Source organism: Podarcis erhardii (genome assembly GCF_964252035.2).
Source record: "Podarcis erhardii genome assembly, chromosome: 7".
NCBI classification, from domain to species: domain Eukaryota; kingdom Metazoa; phylum Chordata; class Lepidosauria; order Squamata; family Lacertidae; genus Podarcis; species Podarcis erhardii.
In genome coordinates, this window is record NC_138511.1 from 37,803,739 (window position 1) to 37,827,904 (window position 24,166).

The 24,166-nt window shown below is 43.4% G+C and overlaps 1 long non-coding RNA gene across 1 annotated transcript; it reads right to left on the reverse strand.

Annotated features, from left to right (window-relative positions):
- Nucleotides 1-20,855: 20,855 nt before the first annotated feature.
- On the reverse strand, nucleotides 20,856-22,004 carry LOC309347425. Its single transcript, XR_014158942.1, has 2 exons — nucleotides 21,755-22,004; nucleotides 20,856-21,138 (listed from the first exon to the last, which is right to left on the reverse strand). It is a non-coding gene; the product is annotated as an uncharacterized lncRNA (long non-coding RNA).
- Nucleotides 22,005-24,166: the final 2,162 nt, after the last annotated feature.

The window sequence follows — 24,166 nt, forward strand, 5'->3', positions numbered from 1 at the left end:
CTTTCCACCTCCCAGTTTCCAGCAACTGGTTATAAGAGTTGTTTATCCATGTTAAATCACCATAAGAGTCATGCTGGATCACGCCAAACACTTCTTCATTGAGCGTTCTGTTGTCGCAGTGGCCAACTGGTTGCCTGTGGGATGTCCACCAACAGGATATGAGCAGATCAGTCCACTCACATTTCCTTAGCAACTGGTATTCAGAAGCATGACTAGTAACCATTGATAGCCTTACCCTCCAATGATTTTTTAAAAAAATTCCTCTTAATGTCTCATGGTTGCAAAATTCTGTAGTTTATGAGCTGTGTAAAATAGGAGGTGTTCCCCCGCCCCCGTCCACATTTAGTCTGTCCCGATTCATTATCTGCACCTCCCAAGGTTGCACATGGCTGTAACATTTGCATGCTGGCCTTGTAACTGTCGCTGTCAAAATAATGTTTTTAGATGGGTGTCCCTAAAATGCTGCTGCTCATCCAGGAGTAAAATTACATTGGACGTGGCTGTAGGACATGACACATCTGTCTGTAAATGTGCACCTTTCTTTCTTCGCTCTCTTTTTTTCTTCCCCACGCTGGTCCCATGGCCTTCCTGCCAAGGTATAACAACGCTCTTTAGCTTTCAAGGTGAATTGTAGCACTGTTTGCAAAGGTGACTGTTGCTGTGAACAAAGAGCTTTTATTCGTGGTGCAAAAAATTCTCAGGTTTGAGAGGTTGTTCTGCTTGAAGTAAAACACTCCTCCTCACCTTGAAAGCCAGGGTATACTCTATTTTTTAAAGTTGCATTATGGGCTTATAAAGTATTCCTTCTGGTGCCTGGGCTAAGCTTGAGTTTGTGAAAGGTGAGCTTCCAGTGTAAAGAAAATGGAAAAGCAGCTTGTAAATTGAATATTTGTCAATCATGACCCCAAACCAGCATAAAAGTGAGGTTTAGCACAACTGGGTAGAAATGAATAGTGCACCTGTATCTTACAGGAATCTTCTGCCCTTCTTCTGCCAGCTTTGCCCTCCAATCCTTCTCTTCCCCCCTCCCCCTGACTTTTTTTTTTGCCAGCCTTCTGTTGTTTTCTGCTTTGGAAAGAACTCCCTCTCTAGGTTAGCTCAGCTCTAGGTTAGCAGCAGTTCTCTTCTTTGTACTAGAAAGGTACACGTAAATAAATTCCAGCAAAGCAAAAGATGAGGAGCTGGCTGTACAAGAGAATTATAGGCTAGGAACATAGGCAGCTGCTTTGTACCGGGTCAAACAATTTGCCCGTCTAGCTCAGCATTGCTACAAAGACCAGCTGCGGCTCTCCTGGGTTTCAGACAGAAGTATCTCCCTGTCCTACCTGGAGATGCCGGGTCTTGAACCTGGTACCTTCTGAATGTGTAGCAGGTGCTCTGTCACTGAGCATCCCTCATGCAAACCACTTTTGAATCTTGCATAAAGTGTTAAGCACACAGCTGGTTTACAGAAGCCTGGCCTGTTCCCCACCATACATGGCCTTCCAACTGGGTCACAAAGTATATTGACTTGAGTTAGCACAAATTGTGTGTGTCTTGCCACTGCATCTCCACTATAGGCTATGGACTTGTATAGGCTACACACTTTGCTGTCTATTCTCCAACCCCAATGCACCTACAGACTTCTTCCTTCGACCAGCAGTCAGCTAGATTGTTCACCTCATCTGTTTTTCTGATAATTGGTGCCAGGTGTTTCCAACAGAAAATTATTTGTCAGAGGATATGATGCTGTATTAATATTTCTCCCCTGGCTAAGCCAAATGCTTTATGCAATCTTTATCTCTTATCCTCCCGTCAGTCCTATGTGTGTACTCAAGATCACATGAGCAGCAAATCGTTGCTCCTTAGCACTCTCCTCTATCATGTATTGCATTGAGACTTGTTTAAAGCAGACTTTCCCAATGTCTGAACCTATAGCGTGAATAAAATGTGTGTGTGCTATGTATTGGTGCAGAAACATGGAGCAATTCTACTTTTAATTGCTGCCAAGGTATGACTTGGGACCTTCATATGCCCCTGACTTACTTTGGTTCTACAGGTGCCTGCCAACTTTTCACAATGTATTTTGAACCTGGGCTTAACCTAGTAATCTTCCCACTGTCAACTTTCAGAGCTGGAGCTTAGAGAGAAAAACAGAAATATGCAGTTGAGCTGGCAGGGAGGGAGGGAGTGCCCTTTTATGCCTTATTGAGCATCCGTAACCATCTGCCACTCACTGAGCATTAGGTGGGAGTTCCTACAGAAGATTCTGCTTTAGCATCCCTCGTTCCACTGTCCACACCCAAGAAACAGGGCCAAGGTCTTCAACACCAGCAGTGGGCAGACTTCATGCTTGTGGAAGCGACTTGACCAGCCAGAGTTAGGGTACAGGGGAGCGATGTGGGTGGGGCCATATATGCAAAGATGGCTCAGGAGGTGGACTTAACAGGGATGGGAAGGGGACCTGTGGCCCTCCAGATGTTGGACCAAAACTTCAAGCATCCTCAGTCATTGGCTATAATGAGTAGAGCTGATGGGAGTTGGGAGTCCAGAAACAGCTGGAGGATCAATATTCCCCATTCCAGGATGCCTTTGGTCTGATCCAGCAAAGCTCTGCTTATGTTCTTATCAGGCTGGTCAGGTATTGCATCAGTGCAACCCAGGCTGATAGTCCTACTCACTGAAATATGCTGTTCTGCTTGTGTTCACTCATGTGGTGGAACTCATCTCTTTTCTCCAGACCCGGGCACACCCTCGAAATCTGCTTCAGAGGGTTGGTAGAGCAGATTTTAGGAGTGCACAGGGAAAGGAGGATGAAATCTCATTGGTCTTGAACAGTGCTGGATAGAAACCCATCATCTATACATGCAGTAGCAAAATAGCTTTGGGACTGTTCCCCCTGAAGTTGGTGCCAGTCCTTTTTTTCCTAAAAAAAAGTTTAGGGGCACACTCATTTTCCTACTCATATTGAAACACTGCCCCTCAATGAGGCCAAACTTAGATTCACAAAATGTTTAGGGGTATGCATACCCCTGTTTTCTCCCAGAAAAAAAAACACTGGTTCATATTTTATTGCCTTTCTGAAAGTTTGAGTTGTCAAGATTATTGGACATGTTTGAACTGTCAAGTCTAGCACAAAAGATACTCAGTCCTCTGGGAGCATATGAAGAACTTAGCACAGATTAATTCTCTGCTAAGGAATCCACCCCCTTGTGGTTTAATCCTGGTAAGTAGCAATCTCCTGATTATTGGGGATTAGTCTGGAAAAGCTAAATGAACCTTTTACAGCAAGTTGCTTTTGGAGAGAGAAAATTAAACAGAACCATCTTTCTCTCCCCACCCCATTGCCTAATTACCCAAAAGGGAAATGTGGTGGAAATTTTTTAAAGAGTGGGAAAACTCATTACCTTCCTGCATTCAGCATCTAAAAATATACTTAAGTGGACATGATGAACTAATTGATCTTTAAAACACAGGGAAAAAATGGTTTTGTATCTTTTAACAGGAAAGTGAACTTTTCTCCTGCTGTTTCCACAGAGACTATGGGTGCTATTCTACTCAAAGCAGAACCATTGAAATTCATAGGCATGATTCACTTGGGCTCATTATTTTCAGTGGGTCTACTCGTGAGGAGAACTTGTTTGCAGACAACCCAATGAGATGCATCCAGAGATGTATCCATTAAATTGGACCCACTAGAATTAACAGACATAATAGGCCCATTAATTTCAGTAGATCTGCTCTGAGTATGCTCCCCAGCAAATACAATTTGGACACCTGGAGTGGATTGAGGCCCACACTGATCCATTGGGGTGGTGCATATCAATTGGGTGTTGCCAAAGTGTAAAATGGGTGGGATGTCAAAAGCTTTTGACATCACAGGATCACAGCACATGACAAAATTCCCCATGAAAGGGCTGGGTGGGCACCCACAAATTTTGGTGCCAGGGCTGTGTGGACTGCATGGCACCCATGGCCCTGGGCACCCACAGTCACAGGGCCAAGCTGGCTGGCACTCCTGAGTACATCTGAGTAGACACGTATAGGACTGCTATGAAGTTGCAGTTGGAAGCATGCGTATTGAGGCGTAAACCTCATTGCACTAAGGCTGTGTACACATTAAGAACACATCACTTCCCCCAAAGAATCCAGGGGAGTGTAGGTTATTAATGGGAACTGGAGCTCCATGAGGGGTAAACGACAGTTCCCATGATTCTTCTGGGAGATGCCAAATGCTTTAAATGTATGGTGTGGACCTCAGTGGTGGTCCCTCTCTGTGTAAGTCTTCCTTGGCTTGCAAGTCACTGTGTTTCAAAAACAATTTCAGGGATATTTCCTGGTCTATTGGGGGGGGGAGCTATTTATTCCACTGTTGAAGGGGGGTGGGATTTCCCCAAATTGTGTTACTCATAGAACCTAAGATGTTTTTTTCATGCAAACCTTATAAATGGAAGTCTGCTGGCACTTCAGAAACCTGGTCATTTTATTGCAGATTTACATAGCGATTTATATGTAAATCTGCTTTGCCAAAAGCTGCTCTGTTTAGGGCACAGACAAAGAAGAGGACGCAAACCAAGGCCATTTGCATTTTGCTCAGGGTCGGCCCAACTGGAGCATTTCTGCAGAACTTATTTGCTAGGCTGCTGCAGAACATTATCTCTCCTCGGCTAAAAGTTTCACTTCAGTGTCCCCGAAAATTAGCGGAAAACATTTCCATTCTCTTCTATAAAGGCCGGTAATTCCCTTTTCCTCTCCCTACCCACAAAACAACAATCCTGAAAAAAACACACACAAATTCCCGCTGGGAAGGCTGAGCCAGGAAATAGCTTGGCATCTTATTATTTATTACGACTTAAGTTTCCACCCCATTTACTAACCTAACCAAGGTTTTTGAATTCTAATAAGACAATAATAAGATTCAATTTAAAGTTTCATACAATGAGAACAGATGTAGTTTAGTGACTACTGTCAAGGCCACTAGCTTAGATGCCTTTAAAAAGAGAATCAGATGAGTTGGTGGAGCATAGATCCATATGGACTCACAGAGAGAAGCTTGCTATTCCCTGGGTCTTTTTGCTCTCATAGACCAGTTGGGAAGCATTTATCTCTGGACATTAATGCAGGTAAAGAACTGGATCAGAGGAAAAACAACAGCCATGGAATGCTGATTAAAAGCAGGTTGGGTTGCAAAAGGTTACTGAAACACAAGAAAACGGAGCATATGAAAACTCAGTGGCAGGAACTGGGCCTTGCAGTAACAGAAAAGAAGTTAAATTCTATGAAATTGTTGCCCGGGGTTTAAACTAAGTGAGATCAACACAGGAAGCCTCAATTCCTGCCACCAGATGGGTTAATTACTTCTCAAGCGTATTTGGAGAGCAACGTGGCCCTACACTGGAAATGGTAGAGTGTAAGGACGTTTCAAAGTGTCTCAATGGCTCCCAGTCTCTGGCAGTGCAGTAAAGACCCTTATCTCCAATATGAAAATAAATAAGGTTCCTGGAGAAGATATAAAGAACATAGATTGGTGGACACCCATCCTGGCAGCCTTATTTACTGCCATAAATAGTACAGAAAAATTGCATCCTTGTTGAAAAATGAGCATCATATTTCCGATTTTTAAGAAGAGGGACAGGAACAACCCTCATAGCCATCAACCAATTAGTGTGCTAGATATTTCCTCCAAGCTTTATCTCGGCATCTTCTACAAAAACTATTAGACTGGTTGCAAACTAACCACATCATTTATGAAGAACAAGCAGGGTTCAGAGGAGGATATGACACTATTGATCAATGCTTTACTCTGAACCACACTGTAAGGAAATACTCTAAGAATTGCAAGAATAATCTATATGCAGCCATTCTTGATCTTTCCACTGCTTTTGATTCTATAAATTGAAGCAGACTGTGGGAGAAATGATCAAGATCCAACACAGACCGCAAACTTTTGCTATTGATTCAAGAACTATATAGTGATACGGAAATGAGGGTCAGAGTTGGTCTAAATGGAGGTATGATTGAAGCCTTTAAAACATCAAGAGGAGTGAAACAAGGATGTAAAATTGGCTCCCTCCCCTTTTAACTTTTATATTAAGGACTTGGTGCTCCAATTGGCTTCAGCAAACTCTTCTTTCCCAGTAATCAGGGATAGAAAGATATTTATTTTGATGTATGCAGATGATCTGGCCAGCATGACCAATGATCAGGGATGATGGGGTTTGTAATTCAGCAACATCTGAAGGGCCACAAATCCCCCAGTCCTGCTCTAGTGCGTATTATTCCCCCCCCCCCCCCATGTAGCTTTTGTCACTTAGAAAATTCCTTACCAAGGCTGAAAATAGTTTAGCTCCTCATATCCTTTTCAGGGTTACTAGAGACAGTAGAATTCCATCAGGAGTGTTTAAGCACAGGAGAATATCAATAAAGCACATTGTTATCACAAAACTATTAGTAATTTAACTCAGAGCTACGAATGAATGATTCACATTGCTAAGTGCTGAGAGACACCCTGTGCCACGTGATTGCTGATAAACAAGGTGGAAGTGTGCATGAAAAAGAAAGCCCAAGCCATTTCTTGGCTCTCATCAGGCAGTTTCACATACAAAAAAGAGAGAGACAGAATTTCTGCCAGCTTTTAGGTCAACTTTGTATAATGCAGTTGATTCTCAGCTGCTTCACTAAAACAAGATCTTTCACACTTGTTTCACAGCCCATTGTATGGGTGACATTTACATTCCTATTCTATCTATGACTGAATGCCCTTCACATGTCATTTGACTACAGATTTCCAGGGACCTGCCTACAAAACCTAGCCACAGTTAACCTGCTCTTGGTAGGCTCTTTCTCCATACTACAACCGAATATTGGAAATTTGGGGCTGAAAACTTCTCTCCACAATGTCACAGTGCAACATGGGAGGTTTTCGTACACAAAGTAAGACCATTGATCCAGAGAGTTTAGTGTGGTTGGCACTGACTGGCAGCATCTCTCCAGGGTTTCAGGTAGGAGTCCTTCCCAGACCTACTAGGAGATGCTAGACATTGAACCCGGGACTGTTTACATGCAACCCAAGTCCACTGTCACTGAGCTATAGCCCTTCCCTGGTGAGGACACATTGGAAGGCACTATAGGTGGCAGGAGTCAGAAATTAAGTTACCAGCAAGCACTTGAAATAAGGATTCTGGCTGGGAGCCAAAGAGCTGCTTGGAAAACGCTTCTTGAGCTGCCTTTAACATAAGAAGAGCCCTGCTGGACCAGGCCAATGGCACATCTAGTCTAGCATCCTGTTCTCACAGTGGCCAACCAAATGCCTATGGGAAATGAGAAAGCAGGACCTGAGCACAAGAGCCCTCTCCCCTCCTGTGCTTTCCAGCATCTGGCATTCAGGAACATGACTGTCTCCAACCAGAGAGATAGAGCACAGCCATCATGACTGGTAGCCAGGGGTGTAGCCAAGGGGGAGCAGGGAGGGGCAGCTGCCCCCCATCAATAAAAGTACATAGCAAACTGAGGTTCTTAGCAGGATGATCCCCTTGCCGGAGTCCCGTGGTAAACCTCGACACACATCCGGAAGACATGTGCACGCTATCAGCAGACTAGCAGAGTCAGCAGAAGCAAGATTGTGCAGGAATTGTGGCATCAAGCATTTATTATTTACAGCAAAGAAAACAAAAGTAACATGGCGTGCTGCGTGAGCTCCTTCTCACACATCCTCTCCGTCTGGAGAGGGAGAGAACAAAGAGCGGAAGTTCATCAGCCTGACTTCCGCTTATACACAAAAGAGTGATAAGGAATGGAAACATCCGATGACGTGACCCTCTGCAATACCTCTGGTTGCAAATGGGATCCATTCCGGAGGCCCGTTCGCAGCATGAAAAGAGCTCAACCTGCAGTGGCGCGCCTGTGCACGCGTGGGTTGCGATTCACCGCTTCTGCGCATGCGCGCGACATCATTTTGTGTGCATGCGCAAGCAGCAAAACCCAGAAGTATCCCTTTCGGGTACTTCCGGGTCACCGCGGGATGTAACCTGAAAGAATGTAACATGAAGCGGACGTAACATGAGGTATGACTGTAGTGGCAGTGAAAATACTGACAGTTCTGCCCCCCCCTAACAAAAAGCTCCCCCCACAAAAAAAATTCTGGCTACACTCAAGCTGGTAGCCACTGATAGCATTCACCCCCCCCCCATGAATTTGTCCTGTCCTCTTTTAAAGGTATCCAGGTTGGTGGCCTATAGAAGTCCTTCCTTTTATTCATCCTGAATTTTCCAACATGCAGCTTCGTTGGATGTCCATGAATGTCCAGTGTTATGAAAGAGGGAGGAAAACCTGTCTCTATCCACTCTCTCCACGCCACGCATAATCTTATAAATGTCTGTTATGCTGCTTCTTGCTCACCTTTTCTCTAAAATGAAGGGGTCCCACATGCTGCACATCTTCAAAGAGGGCATTTGTTTGCTCCGACCCAAGTCATCATTCTTGGTCCGGAACTCAAAATTCTTTGGCTAGAAAACATTCTGAAAAGTAATGAACATTTACTGAGTCACAGGGTTTCCTTTTGTCAAATAAAAGGGTAGAGGGAATATTGCCAAATACACACGCTTATAGTCTTGGCAGGTTCCTGGCTAGGAACCAAGGCAGGTGCAAAGGGAAGAGTTTCAACGAATAATGAAATTCTAGATCCCTTTGGTGCTTCAGGGTTTCTTTATTATTATTTTTTAAAATCGAATCCTATTAATAGACAGGTCAGATTTACTTATTAAGGAATCACTGTACACATTTTTCTTTTGAAGTGGGATTTTCTTGCAGAAGACTTGTAGCCGTTTGACAAAAATGCAGGTTTGTCTTGACATTGCAGCTGTATTCGAAACACTTTAGCAGGTGTTGACCACACTGCAATATGCTGTTGAGGCGTTATTATGGCAGCTTTTAGTCTCTTATAATACCTGTAATTTTCTGCTGTGCACACTGAAGTATTAAATTGCCCCTGAATCTGCTTCACTTTAGATAATTATTTTATATAGCACTTTACATATTCAATTATTCCAACATAATGCTTTGAAGTCCCATTCCCCTCCTCAGGAAATTAGCTGCTGCAGGTTATGATTCCTAGGAGACTTCTCCTAAGCAAGTTAGGTATTTGTGGTCACTTTTTTGCCCCTTTTGTGTTCATTCCTGACACAGTCATTATTTTATCGAGGTGTTTTGGCCTTGATACATTCTTCCTCCCTCCTGATGAAACTATTCCGATGCCATTCCATACCTCAGAGAGCACCGTAGGGTTTGTGTTGTTAGCCACATTTTCATCTCTCTCTTTTAAAATGGCACGACTGTGGTTGTTATTCATCTATTACATCTGACAGTCATTTTATGCAAAAGAAAACCAGCTCTATGCAATTCAGTAATATAAAATTGAATAAATAAAAGCAGTTTAAATCTGGGGGGGGGGGGAATTAATCAACCAACAGCACAAAACAGCATAAAATCCTCTTCCAGTACAATGAGACCAAGTTCTACCCACTCTACTAAAAGATGTGCTCTATCGTAGGTGACGACTTAACTACCCAAGGCCTGAGTGAACTAATAGGTCTTAGCTTTGCATGTAAAGATTAACAATGTTGGGTAACCTCCCTAACAAGAGCATCCTACAGACAGGGGGCCACCACTGAAAAGGTCTTTTTCTTCTGTGGACACTTCCCTCAGGTGGGGTACAAGAAAAAGACCCTCTGATGAAGACCACAGGTTCATATGGGGAATGCTTGAGGTATTGCAGTGTGGAACCGTATGGGGGTATTATATACTGGCTAAAATGATGACAATTTTTTTCCAGTTCTTGCCTGGAAAATACAAAGGATTTCCACCTTTGAAATCCCAGTAATGTCTGGGAAAATTTGGACGTATGGCAGCCCTACACTAGTCCAGAATCCTCTTTTCACCATGGCCAACCGGATACCTTTGGGAAGCTTGCAAACAGGACCTGAGTGCAAGAGCGCTCACCCCACATGTGATTCCAAGCAGCGGATATTGAGAGGCATGCAACCTCTGGCAGCATGGTAGAACCAAGCCATCATGTCTAGTAGCCACTGAAAGCCTCATTATCTATCAATTTCTCTAATCCTCCTTTAGAGCCATCCAAGTTGTGGCCACCATTACATCTTGTGGGAGCAAGATTCCGTAGCTATATGAAGAAGTCCTTTCCTTCCCAAAGCCTCTTCCAAGTATACCCAGAAGCTTGAGAGTTGCATTTTCATTTAGTTAATAAAAGTTAACTAAAAGAACACCTGAAATGTACAGAATGCAGCAGAAGTGTGGATGCAAAACATAAATAACGAAGGGGAATTTGCAAAGTCCTTATTTCCCTCTTATCGCTGATTTTGTTTTCATACTTTCACACCGATCAGCATATGTTTGCGGTTTCTCTCCCCCCGTCCCCAACATCCTTCCTAGATTCCTTTCGTTTGTGTTTTAATTTGTACTTGTGTGTAGAAAACTGGTTTCCACCACCTGTTCCTGTTTTGTTTTCTCAGTGGGGGGACATAATTCTTCTTAATCTACTTAAAGGATTTAAATGGTGCATTAACATTATCCCTTCAGGCTCATGACGCTATGCCATCGTAGAATGTATAAAATATAAGGCGATTTAATGCAGCCATGTTTGGCTCTCTGGCCACCAACAAACTCTTAAGGCAGGAGAGTAAATGAAGGTCATCAACTTGCACTACCTAAATCTGGTTTTCATAGTCTCTTATTTCTTGTTCAGCTTCATATTTTTTTGGGGTGGGGGTGGGGGAGTTTACTATAGAAACATAGGAAATTGCCTTAAGCAGGCGAAGTCCCGGCAGACTGGAGGAGGGCAAATGTTGTCCCTATTTTCAAAAAGGGGAAAAGAGAGGACCTAAATAATTACTGTCCAGCCAGTCTGACATCAATACCAGGGAAGATTCTGGAGCAGATCATTAAGCAAACAGTCTGTGAGCACCTAGAAAGGAATACTGTGATCACCAATAGTCAGCATGGATTTCTGAAAAATAAGTCATGTCAGACTAACCTGATCTCATTTTTTGACAGAATTACAAGCCTAGTAGACGAAGGGAACGCAGTGGATGTAGCCTACCTTGATTTCAGCAAGGCATTTGACAAGGTGCCCCATGATATTCTTGTAAAGAAGCTGGTAAAATGCGGACTTGACTATGCTACCACTCAGTGGATTTGTAACTGGCTGTCTGACCGAACCCAAAGGGTGCTCATCAATGGTTCCTCTTCATCCTGGAGAAGAGTGACTAGTGGGGTGCCACAGGGTTCTGTCTTGGGCCCTGTCTTATTCAACATCTTTATCAACGACTTGGATGATGGACTCAAGGGCATCCTGATCAAATTTGCAGATGACACCAAACTGGGAGGGGTGGCTAACACCCCAGAGGACAGGATCACACTTCAAAACGACCTTGACAGATTAGAGAACTGGGCCAAAAGAAAAAAGATGAATTTTAACAGGGAGAAATGTAAAGTATTGCACTTGGGGGAAAAAAATGAGAGGCACAAATACAAGATGGGTGACACCTGGCTTGAGAGCAGTACATGTGAAAAGGATCTAGGAGTCTTGGTTGACCACAAACTTGACATGAGCCAACAGTGCGACGCGGCAGCTAAAAAAGCCAATGCAATTCTGGGCTGCATCAATAGGAGTATAGCATCTAGATCAAGGGAAGTAATAGTGCCACTGTATTCTGCTCTGGTCAGACCTCACCTGGAGTACTGTGTCCAGTTCTGGGCACCACAGTTCAAGAAGGACACTGACAAACTGGAACGTGTCCAGAGGGGGGCAACCAAAATGGTCAAAGGCCTGGAAACGATGCCTTATGAGGAACAGCTAAGGGAGCTGGGCATGTTTAGCCTGGAGAAGAGGAGATTAAGGGGTGATATGATAGCCATGTTCAAATATATAAAAGGATGTCACATAGAGGAGGGAGAAAGGTTGTTTTCTGCTGCTCCAGAGAAGCGGACACGGAGCAATGGTTCCAAACTACAAGAAAAAAGATTCCACCTAAACATTAGGAAGAACTTCCTGACAGTAAGAGCTGTTCGACAGTGGAATTTGCTGCCAAGGAGTGTGGTGGAGTCTCCTTCTTTAGAGGTCTTTAAGCAGAGGCTTGACAGCCATATGTCAGGAGTGCTCTGATGGTGTTTCCTGCTTGGCAGGGGGTTGGACTCGATGGCCCTTGTGGTCTCTTCCAACTCTATGATTCTATGATTCTACCTGGAAGGGTAGTAAAAATGGAGAGCCAGCATTTGGGGATGTTGCCACTGGGGATTTCTGGTATCAAGCCAGGGCGGTGAACTAGGTAGTCATTTGGCCCCGGCATTCTGTTCCTCACTTGTGGTTATCTTGCATGCATATTGGAACAGTTGCTTTGAGATATTACTGGACCATGTTTTGGAACCAGCTGTGTAACATTACCAAACCAAATACTGTATTTCAAGCAATGTTCTATTACCAAGCAAGGTTTCCATTTCCTGTGGGTTGTATCCAGTACTAGTCATACGCAGGCTCATTGAAATTAATGGACATGATTAACTTAGGTCCATCAATTTCAGTGGGTCTGTTCTGAGTCAAGCCTAGCTGGCAACAAATTGCAGAATATCCAGAGCTTGATAGAAGCTCACGGACCTCACCAACTGCAAGATTCCAACCAAAGGCATTTTGGCTACAAAGCTATTCTTATTATTACAATTAATCTATTAATCGTATTCTAAACCACCATCTGTTTGTCCCCACAAGGACGCTAGCTGACATGTTTTCACCAGCTGCAGCCTCCAGACCAACTCCAAGGGATAGCCCCATATAGAATGTTTCCCACCTGCTGTTGTATCCAGTAATGGACACTGCAGTGTCATAGAGTTCACCTTGACCTCAAGAACTCCAGAAGGCCTGTCTTTTGCTGGCTTTTTCACCACCTCTGGCTTCTGCCCATATTTGTGGTGTGTTTCTGAAACCCACAACAGCAGTTAGGAAATTGAGGGTGGGAGTCACAGCAGTGTTCACTTAACATGACATCTCTTTACTCAGCAAAGAGACTCATGGAGACTTAATCTGAATCAGGTGTATTGGAAAGTGTTAAATAAATGACTCATCATAAATTAGTGCCCAACTTAAAAAACAAGAGTGCCATCTCATTGTTTTCAACAGCTGCACTCATAAGCTCAGAGTACTTTGCTGATCCTTTCTAATTGGATTACAGGGGATTAGTCTCCCCTAAATTTGGAGGGCAGAGAAGAGGAAGTTGGTAAATGCCTGGCAAGAGTGGCTGTCTGTCTTTCTCCACTCAGTGCAGTTGTCTGTTTCTCTCTAGAGATTGACCAAGGACCTGTGGCTCAGGAAACTTGTTCCACATAAATTGCCATTCTGGACAACCATTTAATCACTGGGCTGCAGTCTAAAGGAATCAGGATGAACTCTCAAGTATCCTTGCTGGTCCTGGAGACAATCCAGAGCACAGAATTTACCATCCACGGGGCTACTGCTCTCCAGTCTCCTGTTTAGTGCCACTCCACATCCACACACCCACTCCCTGGTCACCAGCATCAGACACAGAGCCAGGAACCCAGCTTGACACTACAGCCTCTGACTCAGTGCCTTGGCTGCTGCTACACTCTGAGTTCACAATACCATTTGGGCTTCCTTCCTCTTTCATCCTCCATGTAGTGAATGCATACCCCCAATCTGTCCTTTTTTCAGATTTTTCCCATTTCCACTGACCTTTCCATTACTTATTTACCTTCTCAATTTCCAGCAGGCTTCACAGTGTGGCTCCGTGATTGTTAAATGCATTCCTTAATCTAGTTCTCTCTCTGAATAAATAACTTGGTTCCACCTAAGCTTTATTGTTTCTCGCCCCTTTTAACTTCATGACATTTCTTCGTCACTTAAAAGTTGCCTTTAAAAAACACAAAATGAAAACTGTAACCTTTTCTTCCTGGACCCTTGCTAATAATGCTCTGCCTTCTTAATCATTACATGACTCCTTTCCATTCTTTCATATGCATTGCTCCGCCATTTAAAAGCTCAAAGTCGCATTCTGCATCTTGGCCATTTCTTCCTCATCACATTGCCTGTGCTATATGGGCACATACCAATGCAGACATGGCTCTTCTCTCTTGCCTAAGCGGCAGTTTCTATGTATTTCACTTGGTGATTATAATTTTCATTGGATAGCCCTTGTAGTGAGCATGTGGTTGGGCAGAGCTAGGGATGGAAGAAGGCAGCGTTATCTGTCCTCCAAAGTCACCGTGAAGAGTCAGCAGAAGAATGCAGTGGGATAAGGAATTGAATACTCCATAAAGGACCTGCAAATATTTGCACATATAAATGAATTAAAATATGTACCAATCAGGGCAAAGGCAACCACTTTCAGGATCCATTGACTCATGGAAGCAGCAAACACATGTCTCCGATTCAAATAAAATGGAGCTTCAAACTGTTCTAGCTTTGCCTAGATCATGGCCAAAAGAAGGCAGAAGATTTCTTTGGGAATGTCATAAGGCATTGTTTTCTGATCTGCCCTGTATTTGTCACATGCAGCACTGTTTCCATTCCACTGCCGTTCATTTTCCACCCAAAGGTGTGTTATTTGTCTCACTTTCTGTTGTGGCAAAATTATGAAATCCATGGAATTAATTGCGCAAACTACATGGTTATGTTATTTCACCCCGTTCATTTTAATGCAAAGGAAACACAATACAAAGTTTAACCCATTACATATTGTTCTGCAGACTGAAAATAACTACTCTCAGTCTTTTTCACTGCATCCATTTAATAATAATATTAACAATTTTATGATTTATACCCTGCCCATTGTTCCAGACATGGAACAAAGAAGCAAAGCTTTCCATTTGCATGGAAGCTCACTGCACAACAGATTGTCCAATCAGTTGCACAACAAAATTGCACTGAGGCAAAACGTTTTGCCAGCGGAACATGCTGCTAACTGACTTTAACATATTGCTACCTCTGATGCAGCCCATTGAAACGAATGGACCTAAGTTATTCTTGTCCATTTCAATGGGTCTACTTTGAGTAAAACTTAGTGAGAGTAAAGCACAACCCTCAGGAACCAAACATGCCATACACTTGGCTTAACAACTGTGTGCTTTCAATGCTCCTTTTGTCATAAGCTTTCCTCCCCCTGTGTGTGTGTGTATGTGTGTGTGTGTTATCTTTCAACAGATAAAATTAGACAGTTCTTGCCTTCCACCTCCCTTTTTGCAGGCTACAATTCTTCCTTTATAACTCATCCCTGGAGAAAGGTTCATGACTGAAAAATCATTGCTAACTTCATTTTCCGTCTTCAGCGCACATTTCTTTCCCAGGGCAATAATAAGGAGTAATGGCCAACACATCTTGCAAGGCCTGCGGAAGGCAGCAAAATGCCTTTTGGTGTTTTCTTATTTGTTGCCATATTTAACTTATTTTAAGGATGCTAATTTGTCTTCCCGGCTTAGCTGTTTGTCTTCCATTTAGTGATCCTTTCCAGGCTCTCTGTGATGTGTTCAGAATGAAGTTGGCTTCTCCCCCAACCCGCCCCCCGCCCACATGCAACAGAGAAATTAAAAGTGGAATCCTTTGACTCCAGCTCTTTTCTTTGAAATGGCTTGTTCAGCCAAACTGCATCCATATTTTTACTTCTGCAAAAGCCCCACTGACTTAGACCCACTTCTTTGAGAGTCATAGGACTTTGAGTAAAGATGTAGAAGATGGTGCTATTAGGGAAACAGAAAGCTGCCTTATATTGAGCCAGACCACTGACACATCTAACCAAGTATTGTCTATTCCAATAGCCTTCTTCAGTCCAGAGCCTTCCTCATGTTTCTGGAGTATAATGTCCATCACCCCCAGCTAGCATTGGCAATGTTTAGGGATGATGGGAATTGTAGCCCAAGACATTGGGAAACACTGCAACTCAGTGGTACAGCATCTGTTTTGCATGCAGAAGGCCCCAGGTTCAATTTCCTAGTCTCTCCAAGTGGGGGTAAGAATTTTCACTTCCCAAACCCTGAAGATCTGCTGCCAGTCAGTGTAGGCAATACTGAGCTAGGTGGACCAATGGTCTGACTTGGTACATGGAAGCTTCCTATTAGCATCTTATTCCATCTGCAGGGTAGAAGGTTAGGGGGAGGCTGGTCTACATTGTGTGGCAGCACCTCTCCAGTGCTGCCTTTGCCAGGTTTTGCATGCCAGCCTGTGTTCTTCTACAGAGCTAGGGCCCTGGTAATGGGTCCTGCTGCTCTGGTTCCTGTGCACTGACGTCGCCATTTTCTGTCACTGCGTGAGTACTTCCTACACCAACCTCTCCAAATCCCCAGCTTGCACCGGTGTATCCCAGTCCTGGCTACATCCTTCACTGGGATCCTCTTCCCCTTCCCCATTGTCCTGCCAGTTCACGACAACAACATCGTGTAGGACCTCTTTAACAAGTCAACCTTTAGCCAAAAGAACAAAACAGTCTCCTGGCTTTTAAATCAATGGAGTGGAGGATGACTCATTACACAGCAATCTGGGGGGCAGGAATGGCATATTGTAAGCAGAGAAGATTTCTCCACCATGTGCTATGGTAAAGGTAAAGGGACCCTTGACCATTAGGTCCAGTCGTGACCGACTCTGGGGTTGCACGCTCATCTCGCTCTATAGGCCAAGGGAGCCGGTGTTTGTCCACAGACAGCATCCGGGTCATGTGGCCAGCATGACTAAGCCACTTCTGGCAAACCAGAGCAGCACACGGAAACGCCGTTTACCTTCCTGCTGGAGCGGTACCTATTTATCTACTTGCACTTTGATGTGTTTTGAACTGCTAGGTTGGCAGAAGTGAATTGCCACTTGGTGTGTGAATGGGAACTTTATAATAATGTTCTATCTATTTATTTAGAGCATTTGTACCCTGATCCTCAGCTCAAAAGGCTCCCAGAGTGGCTTACATAAAATCAAAACAGGACAGTCTTTAAGCAAGCTTACAATCTAAAGCAAAAGTAAAAACCAAACAAAAAACCCACAAGGTAAAAGGAACAGGGAGGGAAGAGGAAAATAAAACCACAAACTCAGCCATCAGTTTCTAAACAGTTGTCCCTATATTCATTAGCTGGCACAATTCAGGGGCAGGAGGTGCCTGATGGAGCTGGGCCTCCAGCAAAGCTGACAAAACAAGACTTCTGCTTCCCATCTCTCCCACAGTGGCAATCTGATGGAATGATTGCCCTCAGGTAACAGTGTAGGGAAAGGAGGCCTGAGGGAGCTGGCCTGCCACAGCTGAGCTGATAAGAGTCCTATGATGCCTCCTGCATCCAGCAGTGATCTGGGCATAGAGGTGGAGGCTGTAGGGGCACCCCATGGAGAGCCAGGTCAGGGCTCAGAACTGACTGCAGAAGATGGAGAGACCTTTGCACCTGAGGCAGGAGGACAAGTGTTGGAAATTCCATTCCTCCCATGCTGCAGATGTGTGGGATTGTTACATGTCACATGTCTGTGTTTACATTCCAGCACTGATTGTTGGAGTCTTGTGAGCAGAAATTGAGATACACTGTTCTGTTCTGTATAGCTATCGCTTTTGCAGTTCTCTCTCTGAGGAAGAAGGACAGCGAGAGAAGCCATGTTATGTTACGTTTGATTTTGTGCGCAATAAATTAGGCTTAGATGTTACACCTGAAGGCAAGGCTCAGCTTCTGTTTGAACTCTGCTTGTTGTGTGCTCATGTCCTTGGATATGGGTCACATCAGCGTGGCAGGAGACTGGAGTGATGACTCCCAGGTCACGCTGCGTTGGGGGGGGGGGAGGCACCGGCCTCAGTGTTTTCACCCAGCAACAAGAACTCCCAGAGGATTCACCCAGACCACAAGGGCACCTTTCCCTGAGCCAGAGCCAGACTCCTGAGGTAATGGGAAGTGGAGTTCAAAACACCTAGGGAGCAGCAGGTTGAGGAAGGCTGCTCCTAACCTTAAATTGCACTGTGTCTAAGAAGGTTAGCCTTGGAACCGTCCAAAAAAGTTCTCTCCATCATGCTTGATGCGTGATGGCCTATTCCCAAATGGACACAACCACTTCACGACACACTCTTTTCAAGATAAGAGTATTGGCAAGGGAGAATGCTGCCCATCTTTACACAGCCTGCCAGCGGGGGCAGGGGATATTTTATTCTCCAAGTGAAAAGAAAACAGAATTGGCAGGGAGATAAAAGCTACTCAGTGTTCTTCAGAGTCTGTTTTGGAAACCCTGGAGAGTCAATAACAAGCGGGCATTAAAATATTTGTTTAAAATAATTTTGTTGGTGTCCCTTTAGATTTAAACAGGAAGCATCACCTGTCACTCTGTGGAGTTTCTGCGCCCTCTCTGTCAGGTGGTGGAGAATATACAGCTGCCTGCTTGACAGAGGTAATGAATTCTGAGACAGGTGGTGTTTCTTGATTATGCGGCATTATAATTGTAGACCTTTTCTTGCGACGTTCTTGACAGTTCACTTTTATATCGGGAATGGCATGCAGATTAACTGATGTTGGGCTAGGGGGGAGGTTGCACCTCTTCTAACAAAAAGTTGAATAAAATTGCTAACTGGAAAGCAAGGGAGGTGAGGAAATGGTGGCTAGAGTGGGAAAATACAAGGAATCTTTTTACAGACGTTTGGTAGTGTGCCAAATGCCAGCCATAAGAGGGCTTCTACTCGTGCAAAGTCACAACTGGTGGCACCCACTGTCTGCACTGATTTTCAGCAGCAAGAGTAGCTCCGTGGGTTGAATCTCTGGAAGATGTTGAACGAAAGCTCCCACCATCCCTGATCATTGACCCAACTGACTGGGGCTTATGGGAGTTGGAGTTCACTGCATTATAGAGGATACTGCATTGCCTCTTCCCCTATCCAATAGCATCCCACGGAGCAATATCATGGGAGGGTTATTTCCAGCTGCTCCACCCCTTGTCCTTGGAAGCCCTATAAGAAGCTGCTACAGAAGAGGGACGGTTTCTAGAGCCAAGATGAAAATGTAAAGCTCCCTTGTTTTTGCCGTTGGCCACTGGATGTTGCCTATGTAACCTTGTTATATTTATATTACTGAAATGTGTTTTTGGGTTTTTTTGCATTTACTATTGTGTTGTTTTGCTATGTTATTATGAAATTGTTTTTGCACTGTTTCCTTTTTTATGCTTTATTGTGCTTAAACATCAACAAAAGAAAACCATACATTTACGTCACCTATTATACAAAATACAAAGTTAACAAAAAATAAATTCCTATGTTCTGACTGTAAATCTTCTTTCAGTGCATCTAACTTCCCGTCATCTCCATATTTCATTTGATATTTACAAACTTATTGCATAAACCTATCCATTCAATTTATAATAAAATATTATTTCTCCTGAGTCATTGTTTTTTACTTAGTACAGCTACAGAAGTTATTCGAAGGCAGCGACCGAGTTCATACTGCAACAGTTATTCTTAAGATATATTTTGAAAACTTCCCATTTTACAATGAGTGTTTGTTTTGTTTTATCTTTCATTTTTTGGGGGGATAATTGGGCTAGTTGTGCATATTCAACCAATTTTTGTAACCATTCTGATCCAGAAGGGGTTTTATCACTTTTCCAATTAGACACTATTAGGATTCTTGCTGTGAAAGTGGCATACAGAAAAATTTCTCTTAAGTTTCACAGAATGTCTGGTCCTGTAATTCCAAGTGGGAAAGCTTCTGGGTTTTTTTGTTTGTTTGTTTTTTTAAAGACACCCTGAACATCCTAATTTTTTTTTTTTACATAGCCACCACATATGAAACATTGTACCAATTTCCTCTCCACATCTCCAACAAGTACTAGATATATTTTTATACATTTTTTAAAGCTTCCATGGGGTCAAATACCAACAGTATTGCATTTTTTGAAAGTTTTCCCTCACAGTGTAGCACACCATAAATTTCCAGTTTACTTTCCGTAATTTCCCCCACTCTTTCAGTTGTATATTATACCCCAAATCCTGGGCCTGCGCTGTTTCCTTTTGAAATGGCTTTGTTTTCTTTCTTGTAAGCTGCTTTGGGCATGGTTTCTTTTTTTGGTGGAAAAGCAGCATACAAATAAAATTGATGAATGAATGAAATGCCAAGGTTTTGACTCACATTCAGAGGCTGAAGACATGTGATTCGTGCAGAATGGTCTCATGTTCCGTCTCCAGGTTCAGGTTGGAGGGAGCCCTGGGCAAGCTGCCCACCTTCACCTGCAATCAATCTGTTGAGCATCAGGTTGAGCTTTGCATCACACCCACCCACCATAAGCTTATTAGACAACACTGGGATAGGAAGTGGTGCTCAGCTCAGCAGCAAGAGGTGCAGAAGTGAAGTGCCTGCAGTCCCCTGCTCCATCTCTAGATGAACTCTGAATGCCTTTAGGCTGGGAACCAGAGGCATTCTGCGGTAATAAGGATGCTGGCTGCTGAATGCCAAGCAAACAAACAAAACTAATATTTTGCTCTAATAAAAGGCTTTTACGTGATGGCAGCCGTGCATCAGGCCTTCCCAGTGTTTTCTGTTTAGGACATTTTCATGCATGCAATGGCTTTAGGGGGTAGGGGTGGAGAGGCAGTTCTTCAAGAAGCTCAGATTTTATTTAAAAGTTAAATGCTTTTGATAAAGAGCACCACGTCTCCTGAATGAACACCACTGACATCCCGTGGGGGTTGTGCGGGACAATTTCTCCATAGACTGTTTGCAAAGGCAACTTGCATGCTGAATAATTCACAAAGTGCAAACACATTAAAAAAAACACACCAAAAAAACTACCCCCGCCCATAACTTTGGATTCTCTTCCATGCAATAGTTTTGCTGAGTTCTTTCTATTTATACATTGACAGCTGTACACTGCAAAGTGAATACTGTTTATAATTAATAATGTATGATCATTATGATGCTCTGTACGTCTTTTATTGCTTAAATGCGTCTCCATGCAGCTTTCGATCATCTATTTCTTCCTTCCTTCCTCCTCTTATTCTTTGGGAAGAATTCAACATATGTTTTCCTGTATTGATGTGGAGATCCGCTTGCTGGGTTTAAAATTGTAAACAACGAATAGCGGCTTTTTTAGGAGGGCAAAACATATTTTGTTTTCTCTTAAGTTCTGATGAACTTTCTTTCCAATCACTGGTGGGAGGGAAAAAAAAGCAAATCTTAAGACTGTAATCCTGAATACTATAGTCCAGGGCTGTCCAGTTACCAAGAGACTGGGATCTACTCCCACTATAAAAAAACTGGCAGTGATCTACCCCCATTGAATTGACCAAACTTGTTGAGCTTTTTTTAGGGAGCCAAAGTTTGACCAGGATTGACCAGTAGATCACAATCGACCTGTTGGACAGCCCTGCTATAGTCAAATGAAATTGCAGGCAGGATTTGAGATAAAAGCAGCAGAAGAAAAATGATAAAATAATGGTGATAGAGACACTTTTTGTAATAACTAAAGATATAATGCAGTAGAAAAAGTTTGAGTAAAAACACTGTGGAGGTGGGGGTGAGAAGTCAATTTATGAAACAACATAATTATTTGATATGGAGAGTATTGTGAAATAGTTTGACAAATTTAATAAAAAAAATATATTGAAAAAAGAAAAAGACTGCAATCCTAGGCATACTTCCTAGAGAGTAACATCATGGAACTGAGTGAATTTATTTCTAAGTAAAGTAATGAATATGTTCAGCTTATGCAACTCATATCTTCTTTTTTTAAAAGAAGTATGGCTCCGTCTTTGAGTAGGTTTACCTCTCATGGTCCACCTCCCTGGGCTTTTTTCCTTTGCACAGTATGCTAGTTTCTGTACACAGTCCTCTCTCTCAGGCAAGCAAGATTCACCCTCAGGGTTCAAGGACACAAACACTTAATGAGGCTTCCAAGTTGGGACCACAGGAAGTTGACTTATTGATTCATCTAACTCAGATCATCCAAGTAGGTCAGGGACTGGCAATGGTTCTCCAGGATTTTGGGTGCAGAGTCTCTCCCATCTCTACATGGAGATGCTACAGCCCTTCCTCGCTGAGGGATGCAGCTTGGGGAGAAGGTGTGCAGCTGAGGTGAATGTGGGGCCTGGGGAAAGCCTTGAGCATCAGATGCAGAGGACCTCATTGGGCCAGTGCACCTGAAGTTCTCCATCCCTACTGTATGGTGTCTATTTCCCACTGGGAAGCATCTGATAGCAGCATGCAGCACCCTTAAGCAGCTGCACAGCACCTTGGAATTGACACCCATAGCCATGCTGACATCTGACATGTAGCCTCCATCTCAGGATGCAGGAAGCGACAAGCTGCCATTTAAAAATGTCCCGCAATGCATTTTAGCAACAGGTATTCAGAAGCATGCCACCTCCAATGTTGCAGGGCATGGCACAAGTGGCATGGGAGGCATTTCCCCCCCTCTCATGATACTAGAACTCAGGATCATCCAGTGAAGCCAGAAATTGGAAGATTTGAGATCTGTGGAACTCACTTCCACAAGATGTGGTGATGGTCACCAACTTGGGTGGCTTTTAAAGAGGATTAGACAAATTCATGGAGGATGAGGCTATGAATGGCTACTAGGCTTCTGAATACTAGTTGCTGGAATCACAAGTGGCGAGAGCACTGTTGTACTCAGGTTCTGTTCACAGGCTTCCTATTGGGGCAACTAGTTGGCTGCCATGAGAACAGGACATAGGACTAGATGGGCCTTTGCTTGGTTCTGGCAGGGCTCCTCTTGATTTTTTTCACTTCTCCAGGTTGTGATACCTGTTATTGTATTCAGTGGTCTCTGTTTGCCTGAGCTTGAGTCTGGACTAAGGATTCTGAGCACCTGTGTTCTGATTCGATACATCACAGAACAATTCAGGATTTGGGCCTCTGCCATTGGCCCTTAAACTTTGAGTTATGATTCACAGCTTGGGAGTTTAGATAGCCAATCATGTTGGGAGTGGGAGGGGCCCAGGCCTTCAGAAATGTATATAAGCAGTTGCTTTCCCCCTGTTGTCTAGTTCTGTAAGTTCAATAAAGGTGCTTGCTGTTATCATTGTGTCTTGCCTCATGGGAACCCACCTAAACTTCAATACCATTCATCTTTTCCTGTAATTTCTGTCTTTCTCACTAAGATGGAGTGAAGAACAGCTACCATTAACATTTCATCAACCCTCCCAAGTGGACATGCTAAGGACATTTTAAAAATCCTCAGGCACCACTTGCATCTTGGAACCGGCATAATATTCTGACAGATGTGAATTGTTGTGAGCAGATTGCTCTTTGAAACAACAGTTCCAAGAAACAAACTCTCTAATAGTGTAAAACTGTCTGGGAAAACACGCCAAGCTTTTCCGAACAGTGTTACCAAATTTAACACATCCTGAAGTGGCTTATTAGTGGCCCCGTTCAACCTTTTATATTTCCCAATAACAACCCAACGTCTTCATCTTATCACATGGCGCGACAATTGACTGAGTCTAGGTAATGGAGCTGCCTGCGGGCTGCGCAGTCTTATAGATTTTAATGACTCGTTAGGTACTTACTCACTTTTCACTTAAACAACTTGGCCATTTTGTAGAGAACAAACCTTTAAAACAGAATTAATGCTTTAAAAAAAATGTAATTGAACTGCATAAGAGGCATTCTGCCAGTGGAATTCCATGTCTAAACCAGCAACTTTAATCTGGTTACCCCATTATTTGTTCTTTCCTCACTTTGCCCTGCCTGCACCTCTTGCAACTTTATTTACAGCTTAATGGCCTTCTCAGGCTTCAAGGTTTATGTCAGTGGAATCTCTCTCTCTCTTTCTTTCTTTCTCTCTCCCCCCCCCCCCAGAAAACAACAACATATATTGCTTTTTAATAAACATCCATGGACCTCAGTTTGATCACAGAAACTGACAGCTGCTTCTCTCCCCCTCTCCATCCACTTTTGGGCTGTACAGTGGTACGTCGGGTTAAGAACTTAATTCGTTCTGGAGGTCCGTTCTTAACCTGAAACTGTTCTTAACCTGAGGTACCACTTTAGCTAATGGGGCCTCCTGCTGCTGCCGCACAATTTCTGTTCTCATCCTGAAGCAAAGTTCTTAACCCGAGGTACTATTTCTGGGTTAGCGGAGTCTGTAACCTGAAGTGTCTGTAACCCAAGGTACCACTGTAAATATTTTCCTTCTTGTTATCTGACCCGTGAG